This window comes from Corvus cornix, chromosome 11 (genome assembly GCF_000738735.6).
Source record: "Corvus cornix cornix isolate S_Up_H32 chromosome 11, ASM73873v5, whole genome shotgun sequence".
NCBI lineage: Eukaryota > Metazoa > Chordata > Aves > Passeriformes > Corvidae > Corvus > Corvus cornix.
In genome coordinates this window covers 15640598-15661928 of record NC_046341.1, presented here as the reverse complement: position 1 = coordinate 15661928, position 21331 = coordinate 15640598, and the positions used below count along the sequence as shown (strand labels likewise).

Here is a 21331-nt window from a genome sequence, read left to right as displayed (position 1 = left end):
TAAATACAATCTTGCTGGTCCCAAAATCACTGTTTTCACTGGAGAAGGCAAACTGAAGGAGTGTTTGTGGTTCCAGAAATAGGTACTTAACAAACAACGACACTAACTTCTTCGGGGAAATATGTACCTTATGTTCCAATACTTGCAGCCTGCAGTAAGGAGACAGTATCTTGCAGAAGTCACAGTTCACCTGATATATTTTCTTTTTTCTCAGGTGAAAAAATCATGAAATGAAGGGAAAATATATGCAGTATCGCAATACACAGGAACCAGGTATCCCAAGCATTTTAAACTCTTGCCTTTCTTTCATAAATGTTAAATACTGTTAAATTCTAAAGTGTTTGGCAATGTTTTTAGATGTGCAGAAGAAGTGTGATAAAGCTTCTATTGTGTCAGCCACTGACACTGCCAAGTTATTTTCCCTTAAAGATACACTTTGTATGCAAATGTGTTTCAAAGATTGAAAACTATGAATTTTCTGAATTTTCTTCTTGTATTGCTTGACAGGGACCATGTGTTAGGCTGCCAATATTCAAAGGAAAGAAAAAAAGGAGGATTTTTAATGATGACGCTGAAAAATTTTGCATTTTGTCTTTAGATATTTTTGTGTAACCAATCTTGATTTTTTTTTTGTTAAGTGTGTAATTCAACCAATTCCAAGCACAGCATGGGGTGAAATGCAGAAAAAACAAAGTAAAAATTGATCTAGAAGAACTTCAGCTATTGATAAAGCAGGTAAGCATAATGACAAAGCCTCACATCTCCCAAACTTCAGACATTTTTAGTACGGATCTGTTGTTATCACAATAAATCATTGTGGTGAACCTTGGGATGAATCAGTGCAATTTAAGAACATCAGTCACCCTTTTAAACATTCCAAAACAGTTGTGTTTGTACAGTCTGTCATTCAACAGACCTTGCCATTTTTTGTTGCATTTGGAAGAGGTCAAGTAGGCCTGGTGCAAAGCTGGCCCTTGGTGAGGGTGTCCTCTGGCTTTTCCAGGAGCTCCAAAACACTAATCTTTACACCTGAAGTAGTGGCAGAGGTTTTCACTCCAGAGCTGAGGCCAGGACTTCATGATAAGGTTCTACACTTCCTCAACAGGAACAAAATATTTCTCTACTCATTTCTAGTAGGAAGATGACATTTATCTCACATGGATATTGAGATGTTTAATGTTCTGACTTGTTAAGCTGTCGTGCCAGGAGTACTTTTATACATGGCTACTATCTGTGTAGTAATTTATTGTTTTTGTTTAAAATACATCTGCAGTTTTAAAGCTTGCATTCAGTATTTTTCAGATAGAAGTGAGTCTGGTTTTCGTTTCAGGATGTGGCAGTACTTTGCACAGATTCTTTAGCTGCTGTAAGTGTAATGTATTAAATTGTTTACATACACAGTTTATACACTCATATTCATGGAAGACTGAAAATTATGTCAGAAAACTGTAGAAGAAAATATTGAATTTTGCTGCAGTGTTAGGAAGTAGTGACAAATGCCCCAACATTTATGCATGTTTTATACACCTTTTTACTCTGCCATTCACTGCAATAATGTAGTTCTAGTCCATTAGTAACTGCCACCTCACATGTTGTAACTATAACTTCTTGGTAAACAATTCAAGAAAAATCCCTAAAATTAGAGAGAACCTATCACAGCCTGCAGCATCTTATTCGCATATGTAAATATATAAACAAATATTGTTCTACTGCAAGAGAATGTGCTTCAAAAAGGAACTTAATACAGGTCTGAAAGAAAATATAAATATAAGAACTGGGGTAGGGTTGGATATTTTGACTTCATGCATAAGTTTGATATGAGACACCTGCTTAGTTCCTAAACTATCTAAAAGGCAGTGTGGAAGCAGGATAAGCCTTCCATATTTTTTCAAGATTATGGCCTTTTATCTCTATGGGGATGTGCCTAGCACATTTCTCAGGCTTCTGAAAAATAATAATAATGACATAATGTAGAGTTCTGGGACTTGGGAGACCCAGGCAAGCAGCCTGATCTTATTGTTGGAGAAACAAGTGCCAAAACTCTCTATGGGCTTTTGTGAGAGCGGCGTTTGCATTTGGAGTTAAAGTTGGGTGGATGTTTTGTTTCCTGGAAGAATTTATTATTTCAAAATGCAATTGTGTTCTGGCTGCCAGGAAATAAATATGTAGCTGTAACTGTTTTTTAATAGAATGGTATATGACATCTGCATATTCTTAGGGAGTGGAGCTCTGAGGTGGCTTCTGGAAATGTGAGTGTCATGCTCCAAAATACTTTCTCCAGGGCAGTCTGCTGTGTAGCAGCCCTGAAGGAGGTGAAGCCAAGGCTTGGGGCTCTTCCAGCTCTCTCCCAGCCTGGCACAGAGCTGTCCGGGAAATGGGTGAGAAAATTTCAAGGCAGCCAGTGAGATGTGAACTAGCGCAGTGAGTGTAGCAAATGGTTAAGTTTAAAAGCACTTTAGAATTGCATTGAAGATCTGATATCCAGATTCTGGGCTGCATCTGGCCTGTGGTTACCACAACTTGAGAGAGAGGGGCTGCTGAAAGCAGCTGTGGGCTGAGGGTGACCTCAAAGGCACCCGTCAGCCCAGTCACCTGTGCCTGGTAATTGCACAGGTAAATGAAGAGTCTTGACCACAGACTTTTCAGAATGAAAAGCTGCACCAGATGGATCCAAATGAATCCTTTAGGCTGGAAAAGACATTTAGGATCTTAAGGTGTGGTTGGTTTTAAGTCATTGTCTGTGCAATTAATAATGCAAGTTTTAGTTTGTTTGTCCCATGTATAGTGGAGCAAGATGTGAGAAAATTCTACAGGAGAGGGTTTGTTGTAGTTAGTGCTGACAGTACATTAATTCAGGCTGCTGAATAAAAATGTGATCGTTTTGTAGCATTTCCATGTAGCCTCCATGAAATAGGATATGCTTCACTTCCTAGTCTGAACTGTAGTCCCTTCTTGTCACCCTTCACTTTGGAGGTGGCTGGAGTTCATAGTAGGTTTGTGACTCAAGATCATGCATAAATGTAGTGCTGTGAAAGATTAGTTCAGTGCTTGTTAGAAAATACTAACAGAACAAGCAAAAGGGTAAAAAAAGTTAAAAAACCATAAAACCTTCTTTGATTTTAATTATTTGGGATCTTTAGAACAAAAGCAGAGCAGTGTATAGCCCTTCATCTTCATAAAATGATCTAGTCTATATGAACATTCTCTTTGAGTTCAGGTTCACGATGTTACTTCTGAAAGTATTTCCAGAGCTGCAGCATGGCTATTAGACATTACTGTTAATAGTAATGAGGATAATAGGTCTATAAACTGTGGTCCATCAACATTAACTTTGAATTTTCTAGAGTTTGGTATGATGTTTAAAATGTTCTTATCACCTTGGTATCTGAGCATCATGAAGCAATTATAAATTTATTTTAATTTTGTGTTTAAAATAATTAATAAAAATCTTCACAAAGCACATTGTTTAGCCAGAAGATTGGAATATTTTCCTTTTCATCAGTTGCATTCTCTTGGGTGTATCTGTCTCAAATGTCTCTCCTGAGAATGAACACCAGAGGGTTTAGATTTGTGTTAATTATTTGAGACTTTCAGAAACCCCTATTATTTACTTGGTAAATGTGTATTTCTCTAAGATTATGATCATTTTGGCTTTTTTTTTTCCCTCCTTCTTTCTGTGTTTTTCATAACATTATAATTATTCTTGTCATAGGTTCTTATTACTTTATGTCTGGGTACCATTGGTTCCCTAAAGCAGCAGTTCTAAAAAAGAAAAGGTTTTTTAAAACAAAAGAGCCCAAATTTTAGCCCTGATTCAGTGAGGCACACAGCCATTTGGCTGTTTCCAGGCACATGAGCGTATTCAGCCAGCTGGATTAACCACATGCCCATGGGCAGCTCTGCCATGCTCATGCCATCTCTGCTTCAGTCTTGTGCTGCTGTGGTGATGCAGCTTCCAAGCTGCTGCTGGCTGGATTCCAGCTGTGTGGCTCCACACGCACGCACAGCTGGGATGCAGCTGGCTGCACCTGACTACCTGGGCCTGCCCTGAGGCACAGCTGCACTCGTGCAGCCTGTGCTGCTCCAGCTCCTAGGCTGTTCCTGAGAAAGTTATCTTGACCCACCTAAATGAATATTTGACAGCACGTCACAAGTAAGCAGTGCCATGCCCCGACTGCCCTTCAGGCTTGCTTGAGTGACAGTCTAGGCAGGGCATTTCACAGAAGGAGGGAGACTGTTGAGATGTGCCAGAGACATCTAGAAGTGAGCTCTGTCCTGATTCCATATCAGATTCTGCAGGACAGTATGTGGACAATCATCACACAAACTGTACAATAAATAGAAGAGCTCCTTAATTGAGCCCAGAGTAAAGAGGGAGATGTGATTTGTAATGGGAACCTGTATTCATTGTTTCCTTTCTCTGCTCCTACAGCTCACAGGATTCCCTCTTGCAGTATGAGTAGGGATATATGGAAACTGATATTTTTCTGTGTTGCAGAAGAGGAACATAGAGAATTTTCATGGGCCAAACCTATTTTGCTATTTCTATAAAGCAAACAGTCATTGTAAAATACCTAAATGTTACTGAATTTATTTAGGTATCTACTTCATATAGGTTCTAGGTTTTTTTTGTTCAGTGCTTAGTTCTCCTTCCTCTAGTTCTTAGCTGTGTGAAGAAATAAGTTCCCAAGAATATTCAGGATAATTAATCTTTACAATGACAATTTCTTTCTATATGGTTATATTTTGTCTCAAAAATACTACGGAACTCTGTCCTAAGGGATAGTATCATACCTTTCTTCACTTTGTTTGTACACTGTCCTCTAATAGATGTTATTATCTGTTGTAAATTTTTTACTGAAATAGTTAACTTTGTCAATTTTTTCTTTTAGGAAAATGCAAGTCACAGCAGAACTTTGTCCCTAACATTTAACTACATCAGAAACCTATTTCTATAAAAAATGTTGAATCTGTGCATTAATTTCCAAATTCTAAAGATCAACCAAAACCAGTGTGTATTTTTCCAACAACTTTTACAAGCAGTCGCCAAGTTGAATTTGCTATTATGATTATTATAATTATATGGTTGATTAATCCTTGTCTGAAAAAAACCCACTTGGAAGTATCAGCAGTTTTTCACATTTTAGCATGGGGTAGTGTTGTCCAAGAGAGCTGGGCAGAGGAATTTCTATTTAGCAGGTGTTACTCTGGAGCAGTAAGATGTCACAGGAGAACAAGTAGAAAGAACACAAACCCTACCAGCCCTGGCAGTGGCAATTCCCTTGGGAGCAGTAACAGTTTGACAGTCCCTTCTCAGCCCATCATGACCCCAGCCCTTCGTTTCTCCTGATATTTGCCAGGCTCTTGGGTGGCCATGTGGTCACTAGATCACAACATTTGCTCAGCTGAAATGCCTGTTCTCTTTTTTCCACCCCAGCTTGTCTCTATACCAGTCCTTCACTATTTCCTTCCTACTGCAATTTTACCCTAGTCTTTTCCCCAAAAAACTGCTGCAAATGCTTAAAAACTGTGAACATGTAATAGATTTCAGAATATGTCATAAACTACCTGTGAAAATAAAAACACATGAGCTGAATCAGCGATTGTTATTTACAACTATTTGATCCTCTGTTGTCATGGCTATTTAAAAATAGCCATCAATAAAGGAAATAAAAAACATTTGGTGCTCCTTTTCAAAGTTCATGATCTGTATATCCTGCTTGCTGAAAAAAACCCTAAAAATCCCAATCTATTGTAGTTTTAAAAGTATTTGTTGGGTTAGTAGTTGGACAAGTGCTGCAGAAATGATGAATATTGTGATACACTATCAGTTGTTTTTATAGCCTCTGCTCAGGATATTTCCTAAAGGTTTAGAGTCCCAGTCTGGAGTCTGGAAATACTTACTGGAAAATAAGAAGAGAACCAAAATACAAACCAAACCAAAACAACAAGAAAAGAGAGGCAAAATATGTTCTGCTACATAGTGGTTGGTACTAGAAGGTTTGATTGACACCTGGTCTGTTGAGTTCTTAGAAAAATCAGGGAAGACAGTTGTAGCAAAAATGTATAGAAAAAATTTTATTCTTTCACAAAATACAAACACTGCAATGAAATCAAAATCTGTCAAACAGCCAGTCTCCCTAAACTGTTTGGGAATGCTATCTGAGATAAGTTACTCAGCAAGGTACAGTTTTGGAGAGATAATGATGCATTTTTCTTATGTCTTTGGGTTTATATCTTTTTATAGTTTCTCCTCTGTAGTCTGATACTTGACTACGGTAGGTCTCCCTAGGCCCTACTCATAATCTCTTCACTGCTTCCTTCCCGCCACAGTTTTTGTCAATTCTGCCCATAAATCCCCGTAATCTCATCTCCTCTTTTAGACTTGACTGTGTCTTCCGCTATCCTAAAACAATCTTTACTGAGCCTGTGTTCAGTGACTAAGTTGGCCTCATTTCCTCTGAAAGCATTAAAGGGACAGGACAGCTTCATTTCCATTTTACAGGAGTGTTACGAAGTGGTGGTCACCTGGATAAGAAGAAAATGTAACAAGATTTTGAAAATATTGAAGACTGTGGTCATTCTCTCTGAGGGGAAAGCAAGCTCATCTTTCTCTTGACATCAAGCATAGCATGGGGAAACAGTGATACAATTCTCTGTATCCTTCTGCCTGTTTTGATGAGGTTGCATATGAATCCATCATGGTTTGCTTTGCTAGTGATCAAACCTCTTCTAAGAACTGTATAGACAGACTTATGTGTAGCAAAATTAAGCACTTTGAAGATTTTCTTAATTAACTTCCCCCCTTCCCCCAAGAGACTCATCTTTTTTCATCTCCTCAATGAAGAGAATAAAAGAATAGGTTTTCTGGCCCCTGGCCTTTTCTCTTACCAACCTGAAGACAAGAAACTCAGGTGCCATTTTACTGTCCAATATTAACTGTTAGGGAAGTGCTGAGAAGGTGAATTAATTGAGTGTGGGCTGCAGCTGAGTTGAATAACATCACACACTGACACATACTGTTCATTAGATTTCTTGATGCCAAGGTGGTTTCTGCAATAATGGTACCCATGTTTTAATCTTATCTCTCAGGCTTGGGGAAGGAAGATAAAGCACTCTGCTGTGTAACTGAACTGCTTCATAGGTGCTAGAGTCCTGAGAAATGTTCTTAATACCCTTTCCAATGGCTCTAGCACATCTTAAATTGCGTTATGAGAAATTCAGCTTAAATTTCATCACTCCCAAGGCACCTGGTCATTTGCGAAACCAGGTTGGTGTACATCTATTACATAGATTAAAAAACAACAAATAAAATGACTAAGTAAGTTTGGGTGTATATAATTAACTACAAGGATATTGCTCATTTTCATTTCCCTTATAAACACTTCCTATATTTTCTTTGCTTTAAATGCAGAACCCCTTAAAGGGGTGGGGGAAAAAAAAATCAGTTCTCACCCACTGTTCTGAAAAATGGATCCTGTTCTCTTCCTGTGGCACTGGCTAATGCTTGTCTCAGTTGCTCAGCATGATGCTGTAATGGAAGAACTGTTTAGACTGAAGCTCCATCTGCTTATCAGCGAGAGGCTGCAAGCCTGATGCCACACTCCAGTGCGTCTGTTGGTGTGGAGAGAAGGCTCTGCAATGGTGTGTGGGAGGACCAAGAGTCATGGTAATGAAAGTAATGCTGAATGAAGGGGCTGCAGCAAGGTAGAGCCCTCTCTGTGATATTCGGGTTGGCAGACTGGAGTAGCAGCCCCTCTGAGTAGGTGTAGAGTGAAGCAGCAGCTGCTTCTCACTGTAGTGGGCAGCAATCGGACTAAGTTTGGGTGGAGGTGTGGTAAGAGGGACTTGTATGGGATGAGATAAGATCTGGCTTTACTTGAAGATAAAGAGTGAGAGTTTGGCAAGACACATATGCATATATGGAATACAACAATTCAAGATCTATGACTTTACAGAGATTTGAGTAAAGCAGTTTAGTAAGATGAGACCATGTTAAGGGACCGAAGCTGACTGATATGGGACCTGGAGAGAGAATAACCTGTCAGAGACAGTGAAGGTACAGCAAGGTTATGTGGGAAAATAAGGGACATCTTGGAAAATTCAAGGTGTGAAGGAGGGAGACCGAGTGTGTCAGTCAGCTGTGTGGAGTCTGGAAGAACAAAGAGCTTTGGAGCAAAGGCAGTAGATGAGGAACAGTGGGCAGGGGAAAAGCTGTCCTATACTCAGCATCCCTGGCATGTGGGGTTGACCACGTACCCTCTGGGTGCAAAGGGTGAGTACAGTGGTTTTATAGCTGCTGAGGAAAGGGATAGAAGCAGTACAAACATGTTGCAAAGGATTTATTTGGGCCCTTCCACATTTTTGGGAGTGAAAGGCTTTGCACAATGCCTAAGTAGACGTGGTTCTGTGATGTGTCTTCAGTGTCCCAGGGAGGAAAGGAAGACTGAGTTTCAGCTGTAAAAGATACTTTTAGAGAACCTCACAACTAGGAGATCAAATTTGTCCTTCCAAAGGACCCAATATTGCAAGCAACCAGTACCTTGTAACAATATTACTTTTGTAGGATGTTCTTAAGATGCAAGTCTTCCTACTGTAATTCTTGTGTAACAAACCTCAGACTGGGAGATTTTTTTCTGATTTTAGACCAACTGATTTTCTATATTTGAGGTGAGAGAAGAAGTATTTTAACATGTTTGTTTACAAGAAGTGCAGTATTATTTAAATTTTACAAAGTTATGACTATTTGTGCAGAATTTCCTGCTGCTACCCTATTCACCCTTATTTCACAGTAGTGCATTTGGTGACAAAGATAAAACTTGCACAGACTTCCTACTCCTTGTCTTGTCTCCACCAATCTTGTGGCATTGTCACAGGCACTACTATCCTGTGTGTCACTCCACCTCATTCTGTGCTTTCCCACTCTGCAGATAACAACTGGTCTCCACTGGGATTGATTTACACATTAAACATTAATTATTTTCCTGTCCTTAGTTATGCAACATTACTGTGCTTGGCCAGCAGCGAGATGTGGGGAAAACTTCAGTGCTTGGGCCTGGCGTATTTCTGCTTCTGGTGTCAGCCCTCCCGGGTAGTGGCAGGAAACAGTATCTCCCAAACCTGTCAAATCTATCACTCTTCTAGTTCAAATGCTGACAGGCCTTGGTAAAGCGCACTTTAAACAGATCTGTTCTCTGTCACTGCCATGACAGTAATACATGAATCCACAATCACAATGATTTTAGAAACAGACAGACAACATGAACTATAAAAGCCTGATCCTGTTAGAGTTTTCTTGGATGAGTATTTTAAAGGGAATATTTTTGTGCTAACATTTTTGAGAGTATTGCATGTCTCTGATCCTGAATCTCTTGTTTCTTTTGGATGTCTTGATTCCTTATCTTTACTCTTCAAATATTCTTCATTTTTCTTGTGGCTACCTCAGTCTATTTGCTAGAACTTCAAAGCCTTTTACTGAAGATGTTGCCATGTTGTATCTAGATATCCAATACTGTGATCAATCGGTAGCCCCCCTCCACTGAGCTGAATGCCAAAGTCACAACAGATGTTGTTTGAAAGAAGGAGGCATTTATTATCTCACTGGACATTAAAGATAGAACCATATTTACTGTAAGAAGAATCTAATGGCAGAAGAAGCCTGTGAATGCTAATAACATCTCATAATACAACTAGGCTGGAGATTAGTGATGCCAACAATATCTGTGAGCGTGGATAGCCGATTGTGTGTGAAATTTCTTATTTGACTGTGTAGTAATGCACTTGAAGCACTAGCTAAGTCCAAAAATGTGGGGTTTTCTTATTCTCTGGTCCACTGTACACTGTTCTTAATAGGCATAGTCTAATCTTCTGGGCTGGTTTTTTGACCTGAATATAAATATTGTTAACATATGTTGCAAAATGACATTTCTGACTCTTGAATGACCAAAGGAGATAAGTTTCTGTTTGGGTCAGGAAGAACTGTTTTGCCATCCACAATCTCATGAGCTGGGTGTTTACCGTACTGGGCCTTAGTGACCTACCATAGTAGGTTAGTAAATACTAATAATTATCTTTAATAGAGCTGATACCAAAGCTTCATGAGTAGGAATTATGTCTCATGTTTTCTGAATTTTCATAGTTCTGTGTGAACTGTTTCTGATGTTGCTGAGGATTTGTTACCTTGAACTGGATGTGTTCAATATGGGCACCCTAATGGCCAGATTTAATTTTCTCACTATTCTGAAAATGTTTCTTTGGGTTTGAACATTGAGAGCAGAATGCTTCAAGTACAGGGGTAATTTCGCTCTGAGCATAATATGTTCAGAGGGCTATTGGTTCAAAAAAAAGTTGTGGATTTGTCTAAAATTTCAAAGGATCCTTTAAATTTCTCTCTATTGCATTCTGAAGCTTTTAGAGTTTTTTTTTCTGTGACTGTCTAGGCACCAAGTTTGAAATTCACCCTGGCCATAGCAAGAGGCAGGCTAATGTCCATATAAAAATATTTAACATTATGGAGTCATTGGTAATAGCATTACCATTGTTACCAAAATGTTAGTTGATTCCATGTATCTATTGCATCTCAGGCTCTGTGCAGAGGCTGGCACATTTCTCTCTTCATGTATAATGCTAACTTTTCACAAACAAGATTAAAAGAGTTATTGAATTACATTTCTTTGCTATTTTCTCCAAGTTGCCTTAAAATTTTAAGTACGTGGAATATAATTACCAAAGGACTATCAGTAACATTTAAGTTTCTAGTGGGTAAGCAAATCTGGCTCTTCCATAATGTTCAGGTGCATAGCTCTTATGAGATGAAGGCATAAGTAAATTGTCAGTTCCTTTGATACCATAATGTTTCCCTAATGGAACCATGGAACAACATTAGACAGGTTTCCCAACACCTCCCAGAAGGCTGGATAAAATACATTTTCTCACTATAGTCTTCTCCAGGTTTTAATATGAACTCTTTTTCCTGTAGTACCAGTAGCCTATATGCAGTGTTTTCACCCCTTTACAGACTGATAATGAGTGAATGTTCATGTGGTCTGTTGCACAACACTAAGCTCTTATTTCACTGTCTGCAGTTATGTTCAGTAAGTACAATATGAACATCATCTCAATTAACAGAGTACCTTCAGGGCTTTTCTTAGCCAACTATTCTAGCACGCTTGTCCATACTGTCATCAGCACCTAATCAACTAATGATGGCTGAAAATGAGGAAGGCCAATCCCAATAAATCCAAAGGATAGTAATTTTTCTCTTTTAATGCCCTTCTCCCTCCTTCTTCCTTCTTCCTACGGCACATTGCAGTAAATTAATGTCATAGTGGTTATTACAGTAGCGCTGCTATGGCAAGTATTCAAGCAACGATCCTCGAATATTTTACCTCAGCATTTATTTGTCCATAAAATAAAATAGGATTTATTGCAGTACTCTCTGGTTTGAGGACTGCATGGACAGCAGCTGTGACAACTCCTTATCTCCACTGCAGGTAAAGATATAGGGCATGTTTCCCTGAAGCTAAAGAGAAACAAGGAATGTGGAAGTCAGTCAGCTACACGACCACAGTGTTACACAAATTGGTAAAATAAATAAATATAAGCATTAAAAAATCCTCCTTTGTACCTAATAAGAACTCTAAGAAAAAGCATTCAGTAATTTTGTCCTTTAAAGGTCTCAGTAAATTAAGAGGGTATTCATTGCTTTGTAGATTGCTGTGTCCAAATCAGATATAGGATTTTGAGATTGAAAGATGGAAAGATAAATGTGAGGAATTATTGTTGCAAGCCCAATTCAGACAGAGCATAAGAGAAGGAATTAGAAAAAAAAAAAAAGGTCTTGGTCAATACAATTTTACAGAGGTTTATTGTTAGTGTTGTTCACGTAAAAAATAGATGGTTTTGACTACTTAAAAGGCTCCACCTTAAAGAAAAAAAGCTCCCAGATTATAAAACATAGGTTCTGAAGCCAACCCTGTGGAGATGCAACTGCTGGCTTAGAGATATTCATATTTTCAGCTGCATGTAAATTTCTGTGTGTCATTAACATCTCTGAGCTCTGTAATTAGGTCTCTCCTGATCTGGTTATAGTTTCTGTACATTATAAGTATGTAAGCCTCTCCAGGGAAGCACAAGGCCAGCCTTACAGGGCTTCCCCTTTCTGTTCCACAATTTTGCTCTTATCTTTAGCAAGTACATCCTAGCAACTGCTTGCTTCGAGGTTACAGTGAGATCCCAGTGAAAGGCTATAAAGCATTATCAGTCTTTGCCAGCACAAGTCTCTACCACTACACCAAGGCTAGAGCACCTCCTTCCTTCATAGACTCTCTTCTTTTCCCTACCTGGCGCTCTTCATTTTAAATATATTCTCTTCGATTTTTTTTATTTCCCAAATTGCTTTCCAATTTCCAATTATAGTTATGATCTTATATTTGCATCTTTTTTTTTGGTAAGAGAAACAGATATTTCTACAATGTGAAATGTGTATCTAAAACCCTAGCTGTGTTTGAAAGAATGCTCCTTCTGAATAAATAATATTTCAGGAAATGAAATATAACGTATAAACCAAACTGTTTGTCTTTCTGTTCTGCTTCTCACTGGGAAGCACCAGAGAGTTCAAGTACAAACAGAAAAGTGGTTTTTTAAAGGATGCTTGCTTTTGGATTAGTTTGCTCAGAAAGCCTTGTCTTGTAGCATTAAATCCAGGAAATTCTGTCCTCAATATAAGGAAGTGCTCATTCCATGGCCTGACTCTTTTGGTTTTTCTTGACTGGGGTTTCTGCTTAGATGTAAAAAAATATTGGATAATGAAGATAGAAAACCGATAAAGAGTATAAAAAATATACAGAATCGCTTAGAATGAATTCTGTGTGTAATTACTTGCATTTTTGCTAACTACTGTATAAACAACACTTTTAACAAGGCAAATTGGAAACGTGAAGACAAATCAGCTTAGGGATATAGCTTCAATTTATTACACAATGATAACTGAAAACTTTGTTTCTGCTGCGTTGCAGTCAATTTCTACTGAGCTCACATTCTGAATGTGTGATTAATCATATGAGCACTGGGGTTGCCAATAAATACCAAAACCTTAAAACTATAACAACTTGCTCATTTTGTGCGGTCATTCCAAATAGCTAAACAACCAGAAATTGTCAATGTACACCAAGATCAATGCTCCAGGGTCTCTACATAAGATTGATTTCCCTCTCTGAGGATTTCATCTCTCTCATCAACAAAAACATTTTGTCCTTCCTAAATAATCCAATCGAATGCCATCCTCCTGTGGAACAGTGAGAGGTTTAAATTGTTTGGATTAATCTCTGCTTTGAGGTGGCCTGGAAAGTCTCTGTAACTTTGTCAAAGATAGCCTGGAGGGAGAACTGCTGTGGTTTGATATGTGCTAAAAATAAACAAATAATGAGAGTGTCTAAAAATCATTTTGTGCTTTAAAAATAATATGTGTGTGAGAACATATTTTTTAAAGATCTTGCTTCAAATGCAGAATATAATAATTGTTGGTATATGCCTTCTTGCTAAGACCTACCTGCTCCTCTCCACTGGAGATGGGGAAGGAGATTGGGAGCCGTGGGAATGGATTCCAGGGACAGAAGCCCACATAGATCTTCCCCATAAGATACGTGCAGCAGATCAGAGACAAGACGAAAGGAACTGTCACTACCCACAGCCTTCTCCCTGCTCTGGACAGTGAATGCACGGGTGAAGTTTAATAAAAATGTGCTGATTCAGATTCTGATTCTCTACGCCTCCTTCAGAAGATAATTTTGTACACTTGCAGTTTAGAAAGACCAAGCAGAAGTTTTGCTTCAAAGGAGCCTTTGCAGCCAATAGGACAGGCTGCAGGCAGGCAGCATGGAAAAGAGCCCTACAGAACGGATGGGTGCTTTCCACAGTTTTCTTGTCCGTTATGCAAACAGCCTTTCCATGGTCTGCAGAACACTGCACGTTAGATGAATGGAGATTTTCTGATATTTATCCAACATGTTCTGGAAGGAAGATAGAGCACAGACTCAGGTTCTTAATTAATTCTGTGTTTGCTGTAATTAGGGTGTAGCAAGACAATCAAGTTGTATCCCCAACATGTACTTATGATATTGCATTGTTTCTTTATTTATACTTTTGGTGCTTTTGGAAGTGTTGGCCAGCAGCTCTCATGACTGTTACCCCCATCCCCACAGCAGAACATGAGGGTCAAACTTTGCCTCAGCAGGTGACAGTGCATGTGGATTGCATTTGGAGGCTGCACACGTAAACCCAGCTGGGAAACAGTCATTCTTGGAAATTTGTGTTGAGATTTCCAGAACAGGGGCAGGTTTGTGTCATCCTTTGTAGACTTTCAGGGCTGTGGTGAACAATGGGTGTTTAAAAGTTGGATTGAAGGCACCAAATTGATGGCCACATAGGTCAAGCATGACTTGTTTCCATATTGGACTGGTACCAGCTCAAAAATGTTAAAAGAAATGTGCTGAACGGGTCTCTCAAAGGGGAATTATTTTTAGTTAGGTTATGGGTTAGGTTATCTTAGACTCAACACCAAAGTGGTAAACTGGTTTTGAAGGAATTGAATATTTATTTAGAAACAGGCCAAGAAGAGATTGCTCTGGAAATTCTAAATACCCTCATAGTATCTGTGGTTTGAGTTTTACCATGCACCAAAAGTAAACTTCTTTTTTACTCTTCTGTTGCAAAAAAATCTCCTTTGTAGAGCTGTAAAACAAATCTTACAAAAGTTGTGGTACATACCAGTGTACATTCAATTTGAAGACAAAAATATTTTCAGTAAGGTGAGGCATAAATTTCTCCTTTGTAAACTTTGGAAAGGTAGAAAATGCTATGAAGGTAATGACTGAAGGAAGAAAATATCACTTCATTCCATTGAAACCTAAAAATAAATTCGAAGGGATATGCCTACTACTATCAGAAGTACATATGGATTCCTTGCTGACATTAGTCTCCAAATTGAATGTCAGACTCACCAAGAGTGAGGAGGGAGGGGCGTGTGTGGGGGGGAGCCCAGGAGACTAAATTTAGTATTAGAAGGGCAAGATGAAACATCATGATTATCATTAGAAAAACCTCTAAACCATACTTTTACATTATCTTGGGGCAAATACAAGTGTCACAAGTTAACAAAAGGCAAAAATACCACACCATGCTGTTGTGCCCTGAGGGCCCTCTCTGCTTAACAAGAAGATGTTGTAGAGCGCGCATGCACACCAGAAATTTATGATTTCCTTGAAAGGCAGAGATAAGTATTTTCAAGTCTCTCACACACAAAAGAATAAAATGAAGCATTAGTGATACATGTTGGTAGATGACAGTGAAAATCCACTCATGTTTTTTTCCAAGTAGATATATAACAACTTAACAGGTAATGCACTAAGATTCCATGCTTCATAAACAAAGGAATAAGTAAATATCCTATATCTATTTTGGTACTATTTTTAAATAAAGTCAGAGGGAAAGGAAGACATTTGACAGGCACTCAGATAAATGTATTCACCTGAAGTCCACTGGAAAAATTTAAAAAACCTCCTAAATTTGCATCAGAATGGCTAGAAAATGGCTAGAAACATCTGCCAAATGGGCAGGGGGTGCTGGTAGCAAAACCACAGCTGTCGTATCTCAGAGCTTCTAATAGAAGAACAGTACAAGCTAAGAAGTAAATTCTTTTCACTTTAGAGAAAGCGAGCACCTGACATGCCTCAGACAATGGCTGAACATGAGCCTAAAAATGGGTGCTGGTTTTCTCATTTTACAGGACACAGAGCAGAAGGGTGTTCCCTCTGTGTCAGGATCCTGCCTACCAAGCAAACCCACCCACTGTCTGTGCCCTGCTCACAGGGAGTGGAACAGAAGGGTCCACACTGCCAGGTTGCAGCAATGTGTGAAGAAAAGTCATACTTCTGTGAGGCAGAAATAGTCCATGGGAGTAACTTGATAGGTCACTAAATTTCAAAGAAGCCATTCAATAAAATCTGCAAAGTAACAAATCTTAAACTAACATATGGCTAAATTTATACATCAATCTATATACAAATATTCACATATAAATGTCCATGTGAGTAATTTTATGCATTTATTAGAAATTAAATAAGAACTAATTCCACAAGAATTTTGGGAAATATATGAAAAAGAAATTTTGTTATAATTTATAAAATGAAAAAAACAATAGAAGAGATGTCTCTGTAGTACTTGGAAATTGACAAGAAAAACTGAAAAATCATACTGACAGCCCTGAAAAACCTAGAAACACTTATATAATATAAACCACAATTTGAGACTACAAATTCTCAACAAACTCATGCAAGAGATGGGTTTTTGCATGCACACCACATATGTGAGTGGTTAGAAGGTCAGGATCTAAGAACCAAGTGTTTGGCTTTATTTTTTAATAAATCATGTAAAAAAATATTTGAGGAAATAAATTTGCAGAATACGAGTTCAGGAATGCTAATTACTAAGAGTTCCTTTATGTGCTCCAATGTGTTAAAAGATGAATATTCAGTGGTTTAATAAGTTTGTGATCAGTCATGTCCAAAGAGAAACAGCTGTTGTGGAAAGGAAGAAAGAGAACATCAGTACTAAGCCTTTTATTTTGACTCCTTTAGGAGCTGAACCTGTCCTTGAAGTCATCCACAGAGCTCAAAACAAGGCACACTGTGAGGGGCATGGCTGGGGGAGGCAGGGCCCAGCACCCCGTGGTTGTGGCTGTAGGAGCCAGGTTAGGGCTGCGGCATTCTCAGTGGGCAGCTGGGACAGCTGAAAGGGCAGAGCAGTGTTTGCATGTGCCCCCTCACAGGAGCTGCCTGAGCTCAGAACCATTTGCAAGCCACACTGTAATGGTGCTGCTCACCAGATCACATGAAATGTGTGTGTGCCAAGCTCTGACCACTGCCCCCTCAGAGGCTTTTAGCACCTGCTGCACGGTGGGCAAGTGTGACCTAATGACCCAGGCTGTGCCCTTACATGGGGAGTAGTTCCATGTCTCACAGCAGGTTGCCCTTTGGCCTTTCTTCCTCCATGGGCAGACTTTTCCTTTGCCCTTTCTTCCTTCAAGGGCAGGCTTTTCCTTTGGCTGTGTCTCCTTAGCCATATTGAACATCCACGTGGCTGCCTTTCTACAAGCTGGAAAAAAGGCCCATCTCAGTGTGTCCATAAAGAAGTGATCCAGAGTCCCAGGGGATCTCACAGAAAGGAGTGGAAATCCTAATGTTTGAGCCAATATTGAGAAGTGCTTTTCTATACTCTCCTCCCTTCTGTAAGTAGCTCAATGGATTGGAGAATGAGCAAAGGAGATTTAACTAATCTCTTATGTAACTATGTCCTTAGACCCCCTTGTTATGCTCTTGCAGTTAGTGCACTGCTTTTGAGCAATGAATTTGGCTTTCTCTTCCAGAGGCTACATTCCCTTTTGGAGCATCACTTAAGTCTTCCTGCTCATTGTGGTCAAGCTGAGAAGCAGATAAGTGCATAAGCTCATGTCCCAATCAGTGTCTGCTTTATGACTGTACTCCTTTTATTACATTTGTCCATAATGTTATTTTGTTTGTTTTCCAGTATGGAAAGTGGCAGAGAGAGGCCTCTATCCTATATTTGTCCATATGGGCTCCATAAGCCATGCTGGGATTTTATTATTTGAGTAACATTGCCAAGTGCTATAAACAGCCAAAGCATTCTGGGTGTGACATTTTTTCAGGACTTCAGACTTTAGGTGCCCCCTTTTTGGTTTTTTTCCCCTTATTCATGACAATTCTTTAAATGGTTAATGGTTCAAGCCTTGAAAATACAAATCCTGTGTCTGGGGAATGCTGTGATTTTTCTCTGTCTCAGGGTGATAATACAGAGATTTGCATCTCAGATAGGGATGTTTCACTTCTGATGCCTTTCTGTACCTTCGAGCATGTTCAGGCTATGTGGCATCTACACTGAAGTTATGGAAACATAGTAACACTTTAAATTAAGGTGATCTGTATAAATATTTTATTATTTATACAGCATTCAATAACGTGCTTTTAAAAAAACTTGGGAGTATGCATTGAAACAGCAGACAAACTATTTGAACAATACTTATGTCTTAAAATATTGTTGTAACAGCTTATCACCTTGCTGTGGCAGCATTTTAAGCATTTATTGATGATGCATTTTATAACATGCCTTACAATAAGTTATTAAAGGATGTAGTGGCACCAACTAATCATTTCATAAACATGAATAAACCATTTATACAGGGCACCTTAATTTAAAGTGCTTGTAGGAACTTGCATAAAATGTTTTGAACAGCTGACACGCAGTATTGGAGCTTCATGTGGTGCCAAAGTGGTGTCATGTCCTGGTATGCAAGAATCTTATGTGGAACTGGAGCTTTATTGCTTCCAGTGATAGAGCTGGGAACTGCACAGTAATTCCAAACACAAAATGTTGTAAATCTCTTCTGAAAGAGTGTACGAGGAAGTGCATAAGCAATATCCAGGAGATTCTGGTGACAAATAATGTAGAAGCATGTTATTGCTCATTCTACATTTAAGGAAAAAAGGAAGGAAAAAAAATCTCTTTGCTTTTAGCAATAATACAACCTGCGTGTAAGAAAATGCTGTTCAGAGGTAGGGTGTATATTTAACTCCTTGTCAAGCAATTAAAAGACCCTGCATGATGATCAAAATTCAGTCAGCAAATAAATGATCTTTTCACAGATCAAAGAAAAAGTATCTATACCAATCAAAGTATCTATACCATCAAAATAGAACTCTGAGACATGTAGGTGAATATTAAGAACAAAATTTGTACAGTAATACTAAAATAATTCTAGAAATGAGAAAAAAAAGCTGTCATGAGATTAAAAATCATATGAACAACACTACTGCATTTCTTACCGTTAGCTATGATTTACTAGGAGCATTTAAAGCTATGCTAAAAAAAATAATGAAGTCATACCTTATTCCCCTCCCCCTGCAGATATAGATTTTATTTGACCTATTGCTTTTAAAACAGAATGGCTTAAAAAGAGCTCTTTACATGATAAAACTCAAAGACAAAAGAGAGAATGCAAATCATTTCTATATTACATATATGTTGCTCCATTTGGCAAAATCAAATTAGATCTTTTCATCTCCTTACTGTAGAACAAAAACAGAGCAATATTATGAAATTTTGCAGGGCTTTATTTCTAGGCGTCTTTTGTGTCCAGTCTTTTAAACTCAGGTTTTTCTGCCTTTTTTACTGACAAGCCCACAATTTTCAGAAAAGAAAGCTAGCATTAATTAAGACAGTGCCAGCTGTAATTTTCTTGGGAAGTAAATTTCTGCACAACTAAAGGTTACAGAGACCTTTTCACTGTCAAAATTTACTACAGCCTGTGAATGTTAATGTTTCTAATGAAGACATGTTCTCTGTCCCTGAACTTAAAAGTACCCTGAGAAGAAGGCAAAGAGAAAAAAAACTCTATTTGACGAATGTATCTGGAGTCTGTGCATTAATGCAGGGTTATGCCTGCTGGTGCATATTGTAATTATAGTGTTTGGATAGCTTTGTTTTCTAAACAAGGAATATTGCTATAAATTGGCAATTTTGCATGAAGAGTAGGCTTGTAGTAGGTGCCTTATGTTACAAATAAGACAGTGGTATAATAAGCATTTAACCCATTAGACTTGGGGATATTCTCAGCTAAGTCTGGAGAGGAGCTGTAATATTGACTGTGGAATGAAAAGGTACTTTGGGTCTTTCTATGAATGCAGCAGCAGAACACATTCATTATCTTCTAATGATCGTTGTACTTCTAATGATATTTTTTTTTCTCCATTTTAAGTGAAATCAGCTGCTTCTAAAAAGAAGAATCTGGCTTTGCTCTTTTTTTTTTCTTTGAAGCTGATTAAATAGTAAACTATATATAGTTATATAGTTTTTGTTGCTTTGTCAATGTGCATTTTTTCCCTATCCCTACAGTATTTACTGCCAGACAGAGTGGCAAATAAAAGGAAAAATTCAACATCACAGAAACATTGATATTCTTAATTTTTTTGTTGCCATGTATTTTATGGGATATTTTATTTTCTATTCTTTGTAGGGTTTTTTTCCTAAAGCAGAATAATAACCTCTAGGAAAAAAAAATTCTGCTTGTTCTCTTATGCGTGAAGTTCTCAAAACAAAAACTGCTATTGTGTGAAATTACTCTTGATTTCCCATGCAGCATCATGGTCAATATGGGTAGGGGAAAAAATAGCCTAATTCATGACTATGTTGGTTAAAAATGGCAAAATCATAGGAATGCAGGCCTTGCAAAATTTTAGAAATATGATCCTAATGTTATGCTGGTAATATCCATGTTTAATGTGGAGTTGTTTTCAAAATAGGGCATTAGATTGCAAACTGAGTATTTTTTTCTGCATCAGAATGTTCAGGTAGCTTTCTTTTCTCTTCCTTGCCCTTCCCCCTCCCAATTTCCAAGACTTAAGAGCTGAGGTTTTCACGACACTGAGCTTTATGGTCAGAAATGAGTCAGCCTCTAATATTTCTTGGGAGAAGGTAGTGAGTATCATAAGATTGCAAGTGGCTATAGCAATTCCATCTGAGGAGCAGTGGGATGTCAGATGTGTTTGTGTCAGGCTCTGCAGCAGGGCCAGGTCCTCGAAGTCACTGGAGGAGTGGTTTTGCCATGCTGTTGATTATCAGCTGCATTGATAAGGGTTGGCTTCTCATTCTGCCCATCAGCATTAGGGACTAGGATGGAGCAGTGGGACAAAAATGTGGGAAATCTATGTCTTTGTAAATATCTATATGGACACTAGGATAATCTGTTAAAAGCCCTGACTACCCTATACCAATGGAGGTATCAGATCTCATTACACATCCAATCCCTTTTTGCAACATGCAAATTGGACTTCATTTTAACTCCCTCTCAGCCCAACACATGCATGTTACTGCTGAGCACCCCTTCAAGACACCTCCAAAGCATATATTTCATGTCTTCATCAGTTTAATCTGCTACATGGTCAGGAGTTCAGAATAATAATTTAAGATCTGTTGGCTAGTAAGTCGATATATGAGATACTGTAATTTTAGACAGCAACCTGGTATGGCATCATTAACAGTCTTGGAGCACTGCACAATGAGATAAAAATGATGCAATACTGGCAGCCTATAGGCAACAGCCATCAGCAAGGTATATTGGGCAAATATATTTTTGGGGGATAGAGGCATGGTTCAGCAGCTTAAAAAGTCATGCTTGTGCATAAATAGGCTGCAGTGGGAAGGATTCTCTCAGGCCATTTGAGCTTTTATTTATGGATTGCACATGGATTTGCACAGAATT

At 38.5% G+C, this 21331-nt stretch overlaps 1 long non-coding RNA gene across 1 annotated transcript in view; it reads left to right on the top strand.

Annotated features, from left to right (window-relative positions):
• Window positions 1-213: 213 nt before the first annotated feature.
• The window catches only part of LOC109144223, a 60431-nt gene continuing 39313 nt past the window's right edge, over window positions 214-21331 (top strand). Inside the window, exons 1-2 of the long non-coding RNA XR_002044833.3 lie at window positions 214-273; window positions 639-735. This is a non-coding gene — a long non-coding RNA (uncharacterized LOC109144223). The remainder of the gene's footprint in view (window positions 274-638; window positions 736-21331) is intronic.